This window comes from Capra hircus (genome assembly GCF_001704415.2).
Source record: "Capra hircus breed San Clemente chromosome X unlocalized genomic scaffold, ASM170441v1, whole genome shotgun sequence".
Lineage (NCBI taxonomy): Eukaryota > Metazoa > Chordata > Mammalia > Artiodactyla > Bovidae > Capra > Capra hircus.
Window position 1 is genome coordinate 37391092 of NW_017189517.1, and position 16754 is coordinate 37407845.

The following is a 16754-nucleotide window of genomic DNA, read 5'->3' on the forward strand; positions in this document are numbered from 1 at the left end:
ATATGTATATTTGTATTTATATCTTATATAGCATTGAATTGAATTGAATTGAATTGAAGTCGCTCTTCCGCCCATGGGATTCTCCAGGCAAGAGAATGGAGTGGGTTGCCATTTCCTTCTCCAGGGGATCTTCCTGACCCAGGGATTGAACCCAGGTCTCCCACATTGTGGGCAGACGCTTTAACCTCTGAGCCACCAGGGAAGCCATCTTATATAGCATATATTTTGTTTATTCCTTTATTTTTCTTTACGTGTGCCATGATATTCATATAGGTATTCATTCCATCAGCCATACTGCTTGACAAGGAAAAGCATCTCACCATGTGTAGTCAAGCTGGCTAAAATTGACATTGGTTCAGTTCAGTTCACTCGCTCAGTTGTGTCCGACTCTTTGTGACCCCATGAACTGCACCACTCCAGGCCTCCCTGTCCATCACCAACTGCCGAAATCTACCCAAAGCCATGTCCATTGAGTCAGTGATGCCATCCACCCATCTCATCCTCTGTCATCCCCTTCTCCTCCTGCCCTCAATCTTTCCCAGCATCAGGGTCTTTTCAAATGAGTCAGCTCTTTGCATCAGGTGGCCAAAGTATTGGAGTTTCAGCTTCAACATCAGTCCTTCCAATGAGCACCCAGGACTGATCTCCTTTAGGATGGACTATTTGGATCTCCTTGCAGTCCAAGGGACTCTCAAGAGTCTTCTCCAACACCACAATTCAAAAACATCAATTTTTCAGGGCTCAGCTTTCTTTATATTCCAACTCTCACATTCATACATAACTACTGGAAAAACCATAGCCTTGACTAGACGGACCTTTGTTGACAAAGTAATGTCTCTGCTTTTTAACATGCTGTCTAGGTTGGTCATAACTTTCCTTCCAAGGAGTAAGCATCTTTTAATTTCAAGGCTGCAATCACCATCTGCAGTGATTTTGGAGCCCCCGCCCAAAATAAAGTCTGACACTGTTTTCACTGTTTTCCCATCTATTTGCCGTGAAGTGATGGGACTGGATGCCATGATCTTCGTTTTCTGAATGTTGAGCTTTAAGCCAACTTTTTCACTCTCCTCTTTCACTTTCATCAAGAGGCTCTTTAGTTCTTCACTTTCTGCCACAGGGTGGTGTCATCTGCATATCTGAGGTTATTGATATTTCTCCTGGCAATCTTGATTCCAGCTTGTGCTTCCTTCCAAGCCAGCTTTCTCATGCTATAACCTGCATAGAAGTTAAATAAGCAGGGTGACAATATACAGACTTGATGTACTCCTTTTCCTATTTGGAACCAGTCTGTTGTTCCATGTCCAGTTCTAATTGTTGCTTCCTCACCTGCATACAGGTTTCTCAACAGGCAGGTCAGGTGGTCTGGTATTCCCATCTCTTTCAGAATTTTCCACAGTTTATTGTGATCCACACAGTCAAAGGCTTTGGCATAGTAAATAAAGCAGAAATAGATGTTTTTCTGAAACTATCTTGCTTTTTCGATGATCCAGTGGATGTTGGCAATTTGATCTCTGGTTTCTCTGCCTTTTCTAAAACCAGCTTGAACATCTGGAAGTTCACGGTTCACAAATTGCTGAAGCCTGGCTTGGAGAATTTTGAGCATTACTTTACTAGCATGTGAGATGAGTGCAATCACCTCCACTAGTTTTGTTTGTAGTGATGCTTTCTAAGGCCCACTTGACTTCACATTCCAGGATGTCTGGCTCTAGGTGAGTGTGAGTGATCACACCATCGTGATTATCTGGGTCGTGAAGATCTTTTTCATACAGTTCTTCTGTGTATTCTTGCCACCTCTTCTTAATATCTTCTGCTTCTGTTAGGTCCCTACCATTTCTGTCCTTTATTGAGCCCATCTTTGCATGAAATGTTCCCTTGGTATCTCTAATTTTCTTGAAGAGATCTCTAGTCTTTCCAGTTCTATTGTTTTCCTCTATTTCTTTGCATTGATTGCTGAGGAAGGCTTTCTTATCTCTCCTTGCTTTTCTTTGGAACTCTGCATTCGGATGCTTATATCTTTCCTTTCCTCCTTTGTTTTTCGCTTCTCTTCTTTTCACACCTATTTGTAAGGCCTCCTCAGACAGCCATTTTGCCTTTTTGCATTTCTTTTTCTTGTGGATGGTCTTGATCCCTGTCTCCTGTACAATGTCAGGAACCTCTGTCCATAGTTAATTAGGCACTCTGTCTATCAGATCTAGTCCCTTAAATTTATTTCTCACTTCCACTGTATAGTCACAAGGGATTTGATTTAGGTAGTACATGAATGGTCTAGTGGTTTTCCTCATTTTCTTCAATTTAAGTCTGAATTTGGCAATAAGGAGTTCATGATCTGAGCCACAGTCAGCTTCCAGTCTTGTTTTTGCTGACTACATAGAGTTTCTCCATTTTTGGCTGCAAAGAATATAATCAAATTGATATTTTAAGGGCCTTTAAAAATACGCTTTAGTATCAATAGTGTGGGGCTTCCCAGGTGGTGCTAGTGGTAAAGAATCTGCCTGCCAATGCATGAGATGCAGCTTTGATTCCTGGATGGGAAAGATCCCATGAAATAGGGAATGGCAAGCCACTCTAGTATTCTTGCCAGGAAAATTCCATGGACAGAGGAGCCTGGCAAGCTACAGTCCATGGTGTATCTATATAAAACTAAAACTTAATTCTCTTTTTCTCTGGTATAAGGAAAAAGTTTAATAGACTATCAGTCTGCTCTTGATAAGAGATTATGAAAGGTTTTTCTTTACCTTTTAATCTGCCTAGAAAAAAACAAAGATTTTGTGTCTTACCGAAGTAATTTCCTATGCTTTATATTCATCATCGGGTCTCCAGTTACTTAAAACCAAGTCTTCTGAGTATTTGCCTTTAAAATCTTTTTTCACTTTGGTTAGATGGATAATTAAGTAGCTTCATAATGATCTGTGATCCTTCTTAGTCAAGCGTCCACCTTTTTTTATTTTGTATTAACTTCCCCAAATCAAATTATAAATGAAGTCTTTTTGACCTCAAAGTAATTTTGGAATTTCCCAAAGGTGCTCTGGAAAATTTCAAAAGATTTATTCTCTCTCCTTTTAAAAAAATGAGCTATTAAACTAATTAGGCTTATTTGATATTTTAAACTTTCTTTGGGTTATATTCATATATGTTAAATATAAGTGTTTCAGAAATTGTATGAAAATTTCTAGATTTCTGATATGTCCTAGTATAATGTTATCAGTCATAATTCTAATTATCTTAAAATACTGTCACAGAAATAGCCAAATTTCCTTATCAATTGCATTACAACGTACTCTCATCATATCTTTAACGATGGCCATTTTTAAGCCTTTTGTCATTTATAGAAAGGAGATCAAACCAGTCAATCCTAAAGGAAATCAGTCATGAATATTCATTGGAAGGACTGATGTTGAAGCTGCAACTCCAATACTTTGGCCACCTGATGCAAAAAACTGACTCCCTGGAAAAGACCCTGATGCTGGGAAAGATTGAAGGCAGGAGAAGGGGACGATGGAGGATGAGATGGTTGGATGGCATCACTGATTCAATGGACATGAGATGAGTTTGAGCAATTTCCTGATGCTGGTGATGGACAGGGAAGCCTGGCCTGCTGCAGTCCATGGGGTTGCAAAGAGTCAGACATGACTGAGCAACTGAACTGAACTGATTGTTTCATTCTGATGATTTTGCAAAAGTGCTTCATCTTCCAGATTCATGGGAAGGACTATGAGAACTACGATTTCTGAAATCTTTCACATCATACCACTGGACTGGATAAGAATTTACAGAACCCTAATGAAAAAATTGAATTCATAAAACTGCTAACAAAAGAACAAGATCAACAAGAGTTAATTCATGTGGGGCTGAATCAACTAATGAGGATGATTGGAATTTTTTATGACTTGTTTGAAACATCTTGATTCAACGTTTTGTTTTCCACATTTAAGGAAACCTCTTTTTCTTTTCTCTTAAGCTATCTATGACTTATATCTAGTTGTTCAAGTATACTCTTGGGGCTTCCCAGGTGGCTCAGATGGTAAAGAGTCTACCTGCAATGCAGGAAATGTGGGTTTGATCCCTGGGTTGGGAAGATACCCTGGAGAAGGGAATGGCTACCCATTCCAGTATTCTTGCCTGGAGAATTCCATGGACAGAGGAGCTTAACAGACTGGGGTTGCAGAGTCGGACACAACTGAGTGACTAACACACACACAAAGTATACCCTTATGAACAAAGGTGAAACAATTGATTTTCCTCCCTATCTGATCCCTCTAGAATTTGGAACCTTACTGGGTAGTTTTCATGGCAATTAGCAATTAACAGGACACAATTAGAAACACTGGTTATATTAACAAGGCTTTAACTGTGTAGGAGAAGAAATATAATTTTCTCTCTACCTTTCCAAGGTTGTAGTTGAGATCTGCTGTAATAAAAGACTAACAGGAGAAAAACAAGCAGAAGTTTAATATCATGTATACCTCCTTTTCAGTTCGTGGGGTCACAAAGAGTCAACATGACTAAAACAACTTAGCATGCATGCACGGATACCTCCTGTGAGGAGGTACCCAGGAAAACTGAGCAACTCCCCCAAATGGCCCAAGCCATCACCTTAAATACTATCTTCTGCTAAAGACAAAAGATGTTGGTGGGGGTGGGGGCAGTCACAGGTGGTTACTGTTATTGAACTGGCTTTATTTGCTTGATGTTCAGCAAGGCGAATGGTGAGATGCTGAGGTTTTATAGCAGAGGACAAGTTTATTCACAAGGCAGCCAAGTTTATTCACAAGGAGACAGGAGAACAAGTCTCAGATCTGCCTCCCCGATATTGAGAAGCTTGAGATATTTATGGGATAAAGAAGCAGGGTGGCCATAGGCATGGGGAAAGGTGATTGGAGGTAGTAGGGAAAAGGTTAGGTAATTAGTGTTTTGTGCAGGCATATCTGAGTTACCTGCTTCTTCATGGGATGTATGTTATGAAAAAGTGGAGGTGCTTATCATAATCTAAGGGTAGAGTTTTTGGCCCTTTGATGTTAAAAGGTCCTTCATTGGACACCTGTGCAGGCTTGATTTTAGGATTGCTGGTCCCAACCAGTTTTAGCCAGTTTGAACTGGACAGGAGCTAACTCCAAGTTCCTAGAAAACAACTTAAGCCCCGTTACTATAGTGACCCCTACGTCAGAGATGGTAGGGGTGGTTAAGAAGTCTTATGATATATTACCTAAGCTTGGAGGATATGCAATTGAAGAAGGAAAAAAATAGAAAAAAAAAAGTTGCAAGCATGCTTAATCAGTAAAGACAGATTACAAACATCGGGTTTTTTTTTTTTTTTTTTTTAACAAGCTGTTCCCTTATCTGCTGTTCTGTAAGATACACTCAAGGATTTCGGTTAAGGTGCCAGCTTCTGTTAACCCTATGGGGCATGGTTTTATAGTCAGACAAAGCACAGCAAACAAGAGTGCCGTTATTTAAGTTTGCTCCTTCTCCATGAGTTTATAGATATTTCTGTCCTCCTCCTCTTCCTGGTACCAAGAGGAAGACACCCTTACAAAGCAGACTTCCCTTACTAGACTCATTTTGCAAACTAATTAGTCTTCCTTTGATTATCCCTGATAGAAATGGGGGTGAGTGTGGAGAATAAAATTATGTTTTCAGTGGAAACTGTAATATACCTGTGTGGATTTCAGATTCTAGTCCTGTTAAATGTGTTTGATGTTTTGTATTTTGCTTGATAGCATCTCATAGCTGCCCCTCCCTCCAAACATCTTTCTTTTGTCTTTAGCTGAAGATGCTATTTAAGGTGGTCGTTCGGGCTATTTCAGGGAGTTACTCAGTTTTCCTTGATTATCTCCTATGTATACAGGAGGTATATATAGTATCAAATTTCTGTTTGTTTTTCTAAGGTTGAAGTGAAGTGAAGTGAAGTCGCTCAGTCGTGTCTGACTCTTTGCGACCCCATGGACTATAGCCTACTAGATTCCCCCGTCCATGGGATTTTCCCGGCAAGAGTGCTGGAGTGGGTTGCCATTTCCTTCTTAATCTATCTTTTATTACACAGGGGGGTCTCAGCCAAGGCCCCAGAAGGATAGAGGGAAAATTATTTTTCCTCCCCTACAACACATGTACTCCTTTTATACAGTTTGTTCCCTGGTGGCTCAGATAGTAAGGTATCTGCCTGCAGTGTAGGAGACCTGGGTTCGATCCCTAGGTTGGGAATATCCCCTGGAAAAGGAAACAGCAACCCACTTCAGTACTCTTGCCTGGAAAAATCCCATGGACAGAGGAACCTGGCAGGCTACAGTCCATGGGTTCACGAAGAGTCAAACACGACTGAGCGACTTCACGTACAGTTTGTCAATTTACTTTTCTATATAGTATATATGTATGTTACCTTATATATTTATATAATATTGTCAACTAAGAAGATGTGCATATGTATTCATTTACATATTTATTGTCGTCATATATTATATAGCATATATTTTATTGATTCCTTTTTTTTTTTACACATGTACCATGGCATTCATCCACATGGACATTCCATCAACCACAGTCCTGGACAGTGGTGTCTATAGTGAACATAAAATTGTTCTCATTGATTTCAGAGGCCTCTGTCTGAAGGCCACATGAATGGGCAGGTCCCCAAAAAAAGCATAAGGTAGAGCAAAGAGCACTAGCTCTGTTTGGAACCGAGCAAAGAAATTCAAAATGAGCTAGAACCTACTTTAGGCCAGATATTTAATCTCTGAGATCTTAAATCCTTACAACACTTTGAGGAAGGCGTTCATCCTTATTATAGATGAGGAGACTGAAACTCAAAAAGGTTTGGTGACTTATACAGGATCACACAATCTGTAGGAGGAGGCTGGATTTGAACTTACATTTGTCTGCCTCTTAACCATTATGCCTTGCTTGCTCCTAAAATTTCACACTGAGTCTAGCGGCACTCACTTTTTGGAACTCAGAAAAGGTGTGAACACTATCCCACTCTTATTATCTACCACAAGAATGCTTTTGCAATCAGAAAATTTAATAGAATGATCTCTTTCAAAATTTTTGAAGTTAAAAAAATCTCAACGAATATCAACTGGCACATGAGAAACAGATGAAATATTTAAAACATATATTACAGATTTTGAGATAAACATACAATACAGATTTTGAGATAAACATATATTACAGATTTTGAGATATCTTTGAAATATATTAAAACATATAAATCTCCACTCACCAATAGAAAATAAGCAAAGTATATGGAGTTCACATGAGAAACAATTCATACACATGGAAACACACATATTCATAGAATTTGAATGATATTATATAAATGACATTATACCCTACTTTTCATTCAACAAAATGTTCTTTTTTCCATTCCAGCATGTCTTAGAAATCTATCCAGGTTGTTACCTACTATGGTATAATAAGAAATGTATTTGATTTTTGTCCCGTTACTTGCGCATTGCTCTTCAAAGCTTTGGAACTGCCTGAGTGGTAGGAGTCTATTGTTATTCATAGGGAGACCCTTTTGAGCTCATGCTTAAGGGCGTGGGGCCACTAGATAGCTTCAAGATGGGGCTGGTCACCAGAAACCAGAACTTTCAGCCCCAAGGACAACTGGGAAGGGGAACAAGACTGGATGAGCTTCCAGTTGGCTTCCCCAGTGGCTCAGCGGGTAAAGAGTGAAGTGAAAGTCACTCAGTCGTGTCTGACTTTTTGAGACCCCATGGAGCATTCTTCAGGCCAGAACACTAGAGTAGGTAGCTTTTCCCTTCTGCAGGGGATCTTCCCAACCCAGGAATCAAACCCAGGTCTCCCGCATTGCAGGAGGATTCTTTACCAGCTGAGCCACAAGGGGAGCCCAGTGGGTAAAGAATCCACCTGCAATGAAGGAGATGCAGGGGAGGTTTGTTTTTATTCCTCAGTCAGGAACATCCCCTGGAGGCTAGTGTTCTTACCTAAAAAATCCCATGGAAAGAGGGACCTGGCACAAAGAGTTGGACACAGCTAAGCATGCAAGCACAGGCTGGCGAATGCATCCACATGCTGAGAGGGTGGGACACCCCACTCCCTTGGGAACAGAAGTCCATGCATTCAGGTCCCTTCAGGACCTTGCCCCTACCTCATCTGACTATTCATCTAATTTCTTTAAAATAAACTGGAAAACATAAGTAAACCTCTCCAAGTTCTGTGAGCCAATCTAGCAAGTCTATCAAACTGAGGCAGAGGTTCATGGGAACCTCTGGTCTATAACTGGTCTGTCAGAAGCACAGGTTGACATCTGGAGTACAAGAGGGCACAGTCTTGTGGAAATAAGCCCTTAACATGTGGGATCTGACACCCCCTCAGTGTCAGAGTTGTTAATTTCTTGGTGGGTTAAAAAACTGGCCTCTGTAATGGATATCTGTCATCTGAATTGCTGCTGGACTGGTTCAGTCAGATCTCTGAGGCCAAACCTCCATGGCTTTGCCTCAAGCTTTCTCCTGCTTTCCCCCTTCTGTCTAGACTGCCCTCTGCTTCTCTGTTAAGCAAAATCCTATTTAATCACTAAAACTCAACTGAAGTATCTTCTTCACAGTCATCAGAGTTACATGTCTTTTCCTGGTGTTCCTAGAATTACCAGTTGACCAGATTTATTATCAAGCTAAAACTATGTTTAGACGTCTCTCTCCCATATAAAGGCTTCTCAGGTAGTTCAGTGGTAAAGAACCCACCTGCCAATGCAGGGGACATAAGAGATGCAGGTTCAATCCCTGGGTTGGGAAGATCCTCTGGAAGAGGGCATGGCAACCCACTCTGATATTCTTGCCTGGAGAATCCCATGGACAGAGGAGCCTGGTGGGCTACAGCCCATGGAGTTGCACAGAGTCGGACACAAATGAAGTGACCTAGCACACACACATGCTCCCATATAAACCAGTGATCCCCGGGAACATTTGTGTCTTATTTGATATCCTATATAGGACAGAGGATAAAAGATTTAGTAAATATAAGTTTGGTGAACCAAATATTCAAGATTGTAACTGTCTCCTCTGTTTCAACCTCTATCACCCAGACCTCAAAAAACTAGGGTTGATTTGGACCCTTTCGAGAGGCTGAGAGGCCAAGAGTGAGTAAGGCTGTGAGAAGGCTGGGGCTCAGGAGGGAAGAGTTCTGTGCTCTAAGTTCACCTGGATTCTGGGAAAGGCAGCAGCCACCAGTCTGGAAAGGCCCCCAGTCAGGCCAAATGGTGTTCCTAAGAAAGACCCCTTGTCACTCCATTCTGGTGGACAGTGTGGACTCAGAGCATCCTGGGTCTGGAAGGGACCGTGTGCATTGCTCTACCACAGCCCCTGAGCCCACGTTTCAGGGAGCAGGAAGAGGACACAGAGGCATGGAGAAGGGTAGAGGGCGCCCAGCCTTCACGGCCCTTCAGCCAGTGGCAGCCCAAGCCCTGCCCAGCCAAGAGCCCGCCACTGCAACCTTCAGCCCAGGTCTGCACCTGCCTTCCCTCCCCCTGAGTGTCTCCCAGAAAACGGAGGTGCCACCCCACCTTTCCTCAGAGTCCCCTCCTTCTTTCTCCGGGCATCTGCAAGGGTGTGTGCGTGTGTGTGTCCCTTCCTCATTTCTCTGGACATCTGCAGTGTGTGTGTGTGTGCGCGTGCATGTGTATGTGTGTCCCGGTTCAGTTAGGACGAGGCCAGAAGCAGAAGAGAGGGGCTCCTGTCACTGCACTTCCCACCTGGCTATTCCCCCTGGGGCGGGAGTTGGGGAGGCAGGCCTGGGCGCCCCAGGCTGGACGGGGCCTGCTACAGTCCCAGGCAGCAAGTCTTGAGATCCAAGTACTGACACGGGCGTCATCAGGAAAGAACGCAGAGGCGGTAGCAGCAGGGGGAACGTCTGGGCTGGAGAGAGCAGAATTCCTCAAGTCCATCTCCAGACAGGTGGGCCCTGCAAAGGCAAACCAGACCTCCATGGAGTCTGTGCTGGAGAGGGGCTCTCTCTGCAGGCAAGGCTCGCGGGGGACTCGGTATCTGCCACACAAGCGCAGTCTCACCAGGGAGCAGGGATCCCTGAACCAGAGACCTACCCTGGGCTTCCTCAGAGCTCCCAGAGAAAGGCCACGGCCCTGGAGACTGCTGTCATGGCAGCAGCTGGCAGGGGCTGACAGTCTTCCCCCTTGGCCTGCATGACTGCCCTGCCTGCCTTCTGGGACCTTCAGCTCCTGTTCCCTGAAAAGGCCTCTGCTGTCCACCTAGACTGCAAGTAAACATGGCTGGAGCCCACGTCTCTGTGAGTAGCTTTCACCAAGGAAATATCCCTGTAGCATATTCTGAACATCTCTAGATGGTGGGATGTTGGGAGCAAGTCCCTCCTGAATCATACAAGCCATCAAGGAACCTAGTGAGGATAACCGGAAGTCCATAGATGTATGTCCCAGGGCTGGTCTCTTTCCTGGCTTGCTAGATGAACTTAGCAATATATTTAATCTTTTTCCAGGTCTATTTTCTCATCTGTAAATAAGACCAAAAGCAGATTTATAAAATTGTGTCTGTATAGCATGTATAAATAAATTTTCAATCTGGTCTCAATTCAGAGATGCACAATAACGACCTTTTGGACTAGGTTCAAAGTGGTGTTAGTTTGGTTACAACTAAAGTAGCAAATATACAAAGCAAAGGACACAAAAGAGATGATAGTGCAGGTGACTGAAGGAAGCAATCCCTTCTCTGTCTTGTAGGTCACTGTAGTGTGGCCAAAGCCCAGTGGTCTTGGCAGCCCATGTGACATGAGATGCTCACCAAGTCAGAGGAGCACAGAACTGTGGGTTCACCACTGTTTAACATGTTATTGACCAGCGATTTTTGTTGAAATTCACAACTGTGGCATGAATACATCTCTTGTCAATGATGTGTTAAGCTCCCAGTGCTGTCAGCTTGCAGAAATAATTATAGACTAACCTACAAGGCGCTTCCCTTGTGGCTCAGCTGGTAAAGAATCCGCCCACAAAGCAGGAGACCTGGGTTCGATCCCTGGGTTGGGAAGATCCCCTGGAGAAGGGAAAGGATACTCACTCCAGTATTCTGGCCTGGAGAATTCCATGAACCGTATAGTCCATGGGGTCACAAAGAGTTGAACGCGACTGAGCGACTTTCACTTTTACTTTCACAAGGCGCTCTTATCAGCTCTGTGTGAGGCACTTCACCAAGACCTAATGCCAGCTTCTGGGCCTTGACATTCTGTGACAGCACTGAGAAATGCCTCTCTTCTGTATTTGGTCTTCAGGTAAGGAGTTTTCAGTGCATGTCAACTCAGGGGCATTTTTGTGGACAGGGCTAGACATGATCTATTTCATTGGGAGGAGAATATGTCCACCTCTGCTCAATTTGGCAGAAGAAAAGTCCTAGAATATTGATCCAAAGATCGTGTGGAAAAAAGTAAGGAACATATATTAACAGCATAAAGGGAGGCATGAGAAAGGATAAAAGAAGAGATCAAGGTGTTTGAAGTGAAGGAGATCTTCACTATCTGCCATGATAAGTGATGAAATCAGATGTTGACTACCATCCAAGCCATGGGTCCACAGTGCTCTGAAAATAATCCTTTTTCTTCTAGCCTGAGCTAAAGTACCTGGTTCTCTCGAAAAGCAATGGTGGTGTGAGGCCTTTGAGGTCATATGTTCGTATGGCTCTCTGTACCCGTGATCTATTTTTATGCTCCTGAAACATCCCAAGGAGCATTTCCTTTATGAGATGTGCCTTCCTTTACACTTCCTGTTCATATTCCTTTATAGTACCAGGTCTGGGTAACTATTCCTTCTAGAAGAATGGCACAGCAGGAGCAGAATGGGTAAGACATGTTGGGAGTCACACTGACTCGGGGTCGGGGTCTCTTTTCGCTGGTACAGAGGAAAAACTGTTAATAAAGCTTAGACTGTGAGACTCAGACTAGATCCTGAAGAGTAATGAAGGTCAGGATAGGGAATCTAAGATTGTTCAATGAACTGTGGGCCAGAGCATGAGCAGAATGGCAAGATAAAATCAGGAAATATGGTAGATTAATTCCAGTTTGCACTGGACATTATCTTCTCCAAATTTCTACTGACCTGCTAATAATCCCCACCTCACGCAAGAGGTGAGAGGGCATGAGGAGCTGTGCACTGGCCTATATAAAGCAACTGTCCCAATGCAGGACACATAGCAGGTACAGTAGTGATAAGTTCCCAGAGACCTCTAAAGGATAATTATTTCCTTGTGATTTGGCCTTTTTGTCTCCTGCAATTTATTCACCCTCAATGTAACATATACACTGGTGGTTATACAAAACAATCATAACTGCCTTTCATTGCATGTCCAAGATGGAAGGCTTCAGCACCCCCAATTTAGGTAAATGGTAAAATTCTTAGCAGCCAAAACAATGTTGGTTAATACAGCTTAGAAATTCTGTTAAAACTGTAAGCAGTAACTAATTCATGATTATGTATATGTGAGGTTTGGGGGGCTCATTAGCCGAATACAGTTGCATAGATGAAATGGAAAACTCTGAATGCATAGATGCAATGCAGAGGTTAATTCACCCTGAAAAGGGCCCCTTGGTTTGTATGGGCACTATCTAAGAAGGGTTATGGCAGGCAAAATTTTAAGATGGTCCCAAAGACCTTCAAGCTTATTCCCTCCTATTTATTGTAGATGGGACTGATGAATATGAAGAGCTACCGCTCCCATGATTATGTCACATTACATGGCAAAACGGATTCTGCAGATAGAATCCATGTCCCAAATCACTGTGTTAATCAGAAGGGCAATCACTTAGTGGGTCTGACCTAACTGAACAAGTCCTTAAACAGATGGCTATTCCTTAAGTCAGAAAGACTTGAAGTGTGAAAAGGATTTGATGTGAGGGAGATTTTCCACTTTTGGCTTTCAAGATAGAGGGGCCATGTGGGAAGGAATGTGGGTGACGTCCGAGCAAAGTGTGGCCCCCGGCTGATGGTCAGGAGGAAAGCCGGATCTCAATCCTACAACCACAAGGAACTTAATTCTGCCACAACCATGTAAGCCTGGAAAAGGACTCTTAAGTTCCAGATGAGTGTAGCCTGGCTGACACCTTGATTTCAGCCTTATGAGATCCTGAACAGAGAACTCAGTACACGCCTGACTTCTGACTTACTGAACTGGTAGCCAAAGAAATGGATGTTATTTCAAGCAGCTAAATTTGGTATTTTGTTACATGACAACAGAAAACTAATACAGGAGTCATACAATGTCTCAGATATTTCTGTAAAGTTACCAAAGCAAAAATACTGACAATTAAAAAATACTGTCTTTTTTTACTCTGACTCCCCTCATGTTGGTAGTGGTGAGATGGAGGTGGGCATGTTTGGGATCAAATTAAGGTGAAGTTGATTTGGAATTACATTTAGTTTGGGTTTACTTGTATAATTTATTCATGCTTTTCTCAGTCACTTCTGCATATAATTAATTACCAGTAAGATTTCACAGTGTACTAAGTGCTCTAAGATACAAACTACAGTTATCTGCCTCTAATGCTAATGAACTCATGCTATATTCTATTGCTGTTCATACTTTTAGTGAATCTTGAATAAATTTTACAGCTCAAATGAATACCATGGTGGTTTAACACCAGCCACTTGCTAGCATTTGATGCTATTTCCCACTTCATTACCTGATTCCAAGATACTTTTTCAGTCTTGGCTCCCATTGCTTCCCTATAAATATGTAAAATGTGATTTATCAAAGATGAACTTCTGATCTTTTGCTACACTAACTACATGTATGGGTTTGCCCAATCACATCCACATAGCTTCATATTAATTTCTTGGTGATATGGTAGGAAATATTGACATTGACTAAGAAGATACCTTAAAATTCAAAATTTCTACTACTGTGAAGACTGTGGGAGAGGACAAATAATATTCCCTCTACCCTTCTAGGTTCTTTACTGAGACCCTCCTGTAATAAAGAACAGATTAGTAAGAGAAGAACAAACACATTTAATAACATGTATACAACCCAGGTGGCGCTAGTGGTAAAGAGTCTGCCTGCCAATGCAGAAGGCCCAAGAGAAGTGGGTTTGATCCTTGGGTCAGGAAGATACCCTGGAGGAAGAAAGGGCAATCCACTCCAGCGTTCTTACCTGGAACATTCCATTGACAGAGGAGCCTGGCTGGCAACAGTCCATGTAGTTGGAAACAGTTGCAAAGAGTTGGTCAAGACTGAGTGAGCACACATGCACGCATAGGTCCTGTATATAAAGAGGAGACCCAGCAAAACTGAGTAACTCCCAGAAATAGCCCAAGACACCCCCTTAAATCCCATCTCCAGCTAAAGACAAAGGATGTTACTGGTGGAGGTGGGAATGCGGGAGACCAGTCAATAGAGGCAAGCAGGAAAAGTGAGGTAAACAAGAATAAGGTTGTTATGCTAATTTAACTTGCAGCCTTCTCCATTGATAAAAGCTTCTAGAGATTTAGTCATCCTTCTCTTCCAGGTACTGGAATTTCCCTTACAAGTGGAAATTTCCCTTATAAATGTAAATATCTCTTAGGAAAGGGTAACTTACCGGTTTTCTGAGCTTCTGCTAGGTCTGGATTTCTTAAAAAATCATTAGCCTAAAATAATCTTGTGCCCAAAGGTATATTTTGGAGTGGCAAATTCTGCTCCTCTTCAGGACACTGACATCAAACTGGTTTGTAAGCATCATTAGTAAGAGTATTTAAGATAAAAATATTCACAAGAAAACTTCAATGTTAAGCTCATAAAAGAAAGAAATTTGACAGAGGTAGACAGCAGCTCTACCTCTAAAATTTCACCTGCCACCAATAATGAGTTGTAAAACTAAAATTTTTATCAACAATAATAATAGTAACAAATGTATTAACCATGCAAAGGAAAGACAGAATTATATTTACATTTTTCTCTAAGAAAAATTATATTACACAGACATATGAAGAGAGGAGCAAAAGTTTGTAATAAAAAAAAATTGTAGGGAAAAAATCATAGAAGTGGGCCAGGCAGTAATTAATAAAAATGCTGTGTGTATGGAAATTGAGATGTTTTGTATATATCAGCTGTTCAAATTTCAAAATTTCTTGTGATTTATTAAAAATTAATATTAACTTTGGCACCTAGTTGCCTGCATTGCTCATGTATTTTTGACATCCTTTTTCATAAAGCACGTCCCCTGAATTTTAAGTTTCAGGCCTCACAACTTAGATCTGTCCCTGAGATGGTAAGAAGTAGTATGAAATTCTGATTGTAATTGGAAAGGGATAATATGGATGTGGCCATGATAGGGAACTAGGAAATAGAGGAATTGTGGAGGTTAATCACAATCTTGAAGACTTGAACATGTGACTGACCAGCTTTTAAAATCTGAAGCTCCAAGTTGGTATTATGAAATTATGTGACCTCAGAGGCTGACTTCATGGACCCTCCCCTCCCTCCGCCGCCACATACACAGGGGCCCTTCACAAGGGGAGCCTCAGCTGCTCTGTCCATTTCAAACTTCAAAAAAAAAAAAAACGTGGCTGCCTGAAGGATCCATATTTGTATTATCGCTGGGCAGGGAAAACAGGTGGCTGGGTTGTTTACTTATTTCCACACATGCTTGAATCTACCTCCTGCTTCCCAAATGACAGCAGAGAGCTCTTTTCTCTTTTTTAATGGCAAACAGGATGTAGGCTGATAGTAAGAACAGTAATGATAATAATAACTATAAGGAACAGAACTGACAAATATTAAAAAGAACTAGTAAAAATCTCTCCCACTCGGACCCTCAATTCCTCAACCCTATTTCAAGTGCCTGGACAGGACTGCAAGGGAAATGGTCGACCTCCGGGGGAGGGGAGGTGGAAAGTCTAGGAAGCAGGCGGAGGGAAAAGAAAGGAGACTCCGGGGATTAACCCTCAAGGGCTGATTCTCTCTGATAATCTGAGAAAGCCACATAGACATTCCGAGGAGATAACACACTTGACAAAAGATTTTCAGGTGCCGGGGGGCGGACACCTCGGCTCCAGCTGTGCTGTTGAGTTAGTCGAGGACCTGAACTCACTGTTAACATGGCCTCGCTGGACAAAGTGCTGACGTGAACTTCACTCACTGTGTAGTCTGAGTCCTCTTTCCCGCCGAGGCACCATCTCCCGCTTACCTTGGAGTAGGCGTAGGCGGGCGCGCTTCTAGACCAGAGGAGGAGAGTAGCATCTGCCCGCGATTTGATCAGAGGCTATCCAAAGGCGAGGGCGAACACCAATGCGGGCCCACGACTGCATTGCCTATGCTCCTTTCCTGCTCCTGCTCCTGTCGACTTTGGGGCAAAAAAAATGGTGGGCTTGTGGCGCGGCGGTCAGGCTTGGGTACCAGCTCCCTACTGCATTGAAAGCAGGTTGGCCTCCCGCCCAGGAAGAGAGGAGGAGGAGGCAAATCCCTGGGTTCCCTGCAAGTGCAGGTGGCTTCCACCTGCAAACCACCGGAAAGGAAAGTGGGGAGGGGGGACCGGGAGCAGGTCCAGTACTGCAGTGTTCCCCCACAGCCTCGTCTTCTATCCATTTTGATTCAGAAAATGGTGGGCAACGGGAATGCTGGGGAGGTGGGCGGGAACCCTGCGTGGGTGCAAGCTTCCTATTGCTGAAGACATGGGCGGGTGGGTGGAGGGAAAGATGGAGAGAGGTAAGCACACCGGATTCCTGCCGGTGGGGTGCTTGCAGACCCTAGGGGTGGGGGCGGGCAGACATGGAAGCAAATCCTTTCAGGGACTGCATTCCCCACACTCTC

At 42.9% G+C, this 16754-nt stretch overlaps 1 long non-coding RNA gene across 1 annotated transcript; it reads right to left on the reverse strand.

Annotated features, from left to right (window-relative positions):
• Positions 1-8814: 8814 nt before the first annotated feature.
• On the reverse strand, positions 8815-16520 carry LOC106503781. The gene is made up of 3 exons (XR_001297487.2): positions 16132-16520; positions 14119-14226; positions 8815-9912 (listed from the first exon to the last, which is right to left on the reverse strand). It is a non-coding gene; the product is annotated as an uncharacterized LOC106503781 (long non-coding RNA).
• Between the last annotated feature and the right edge of the window lie 234 nt (positions 16521-16754).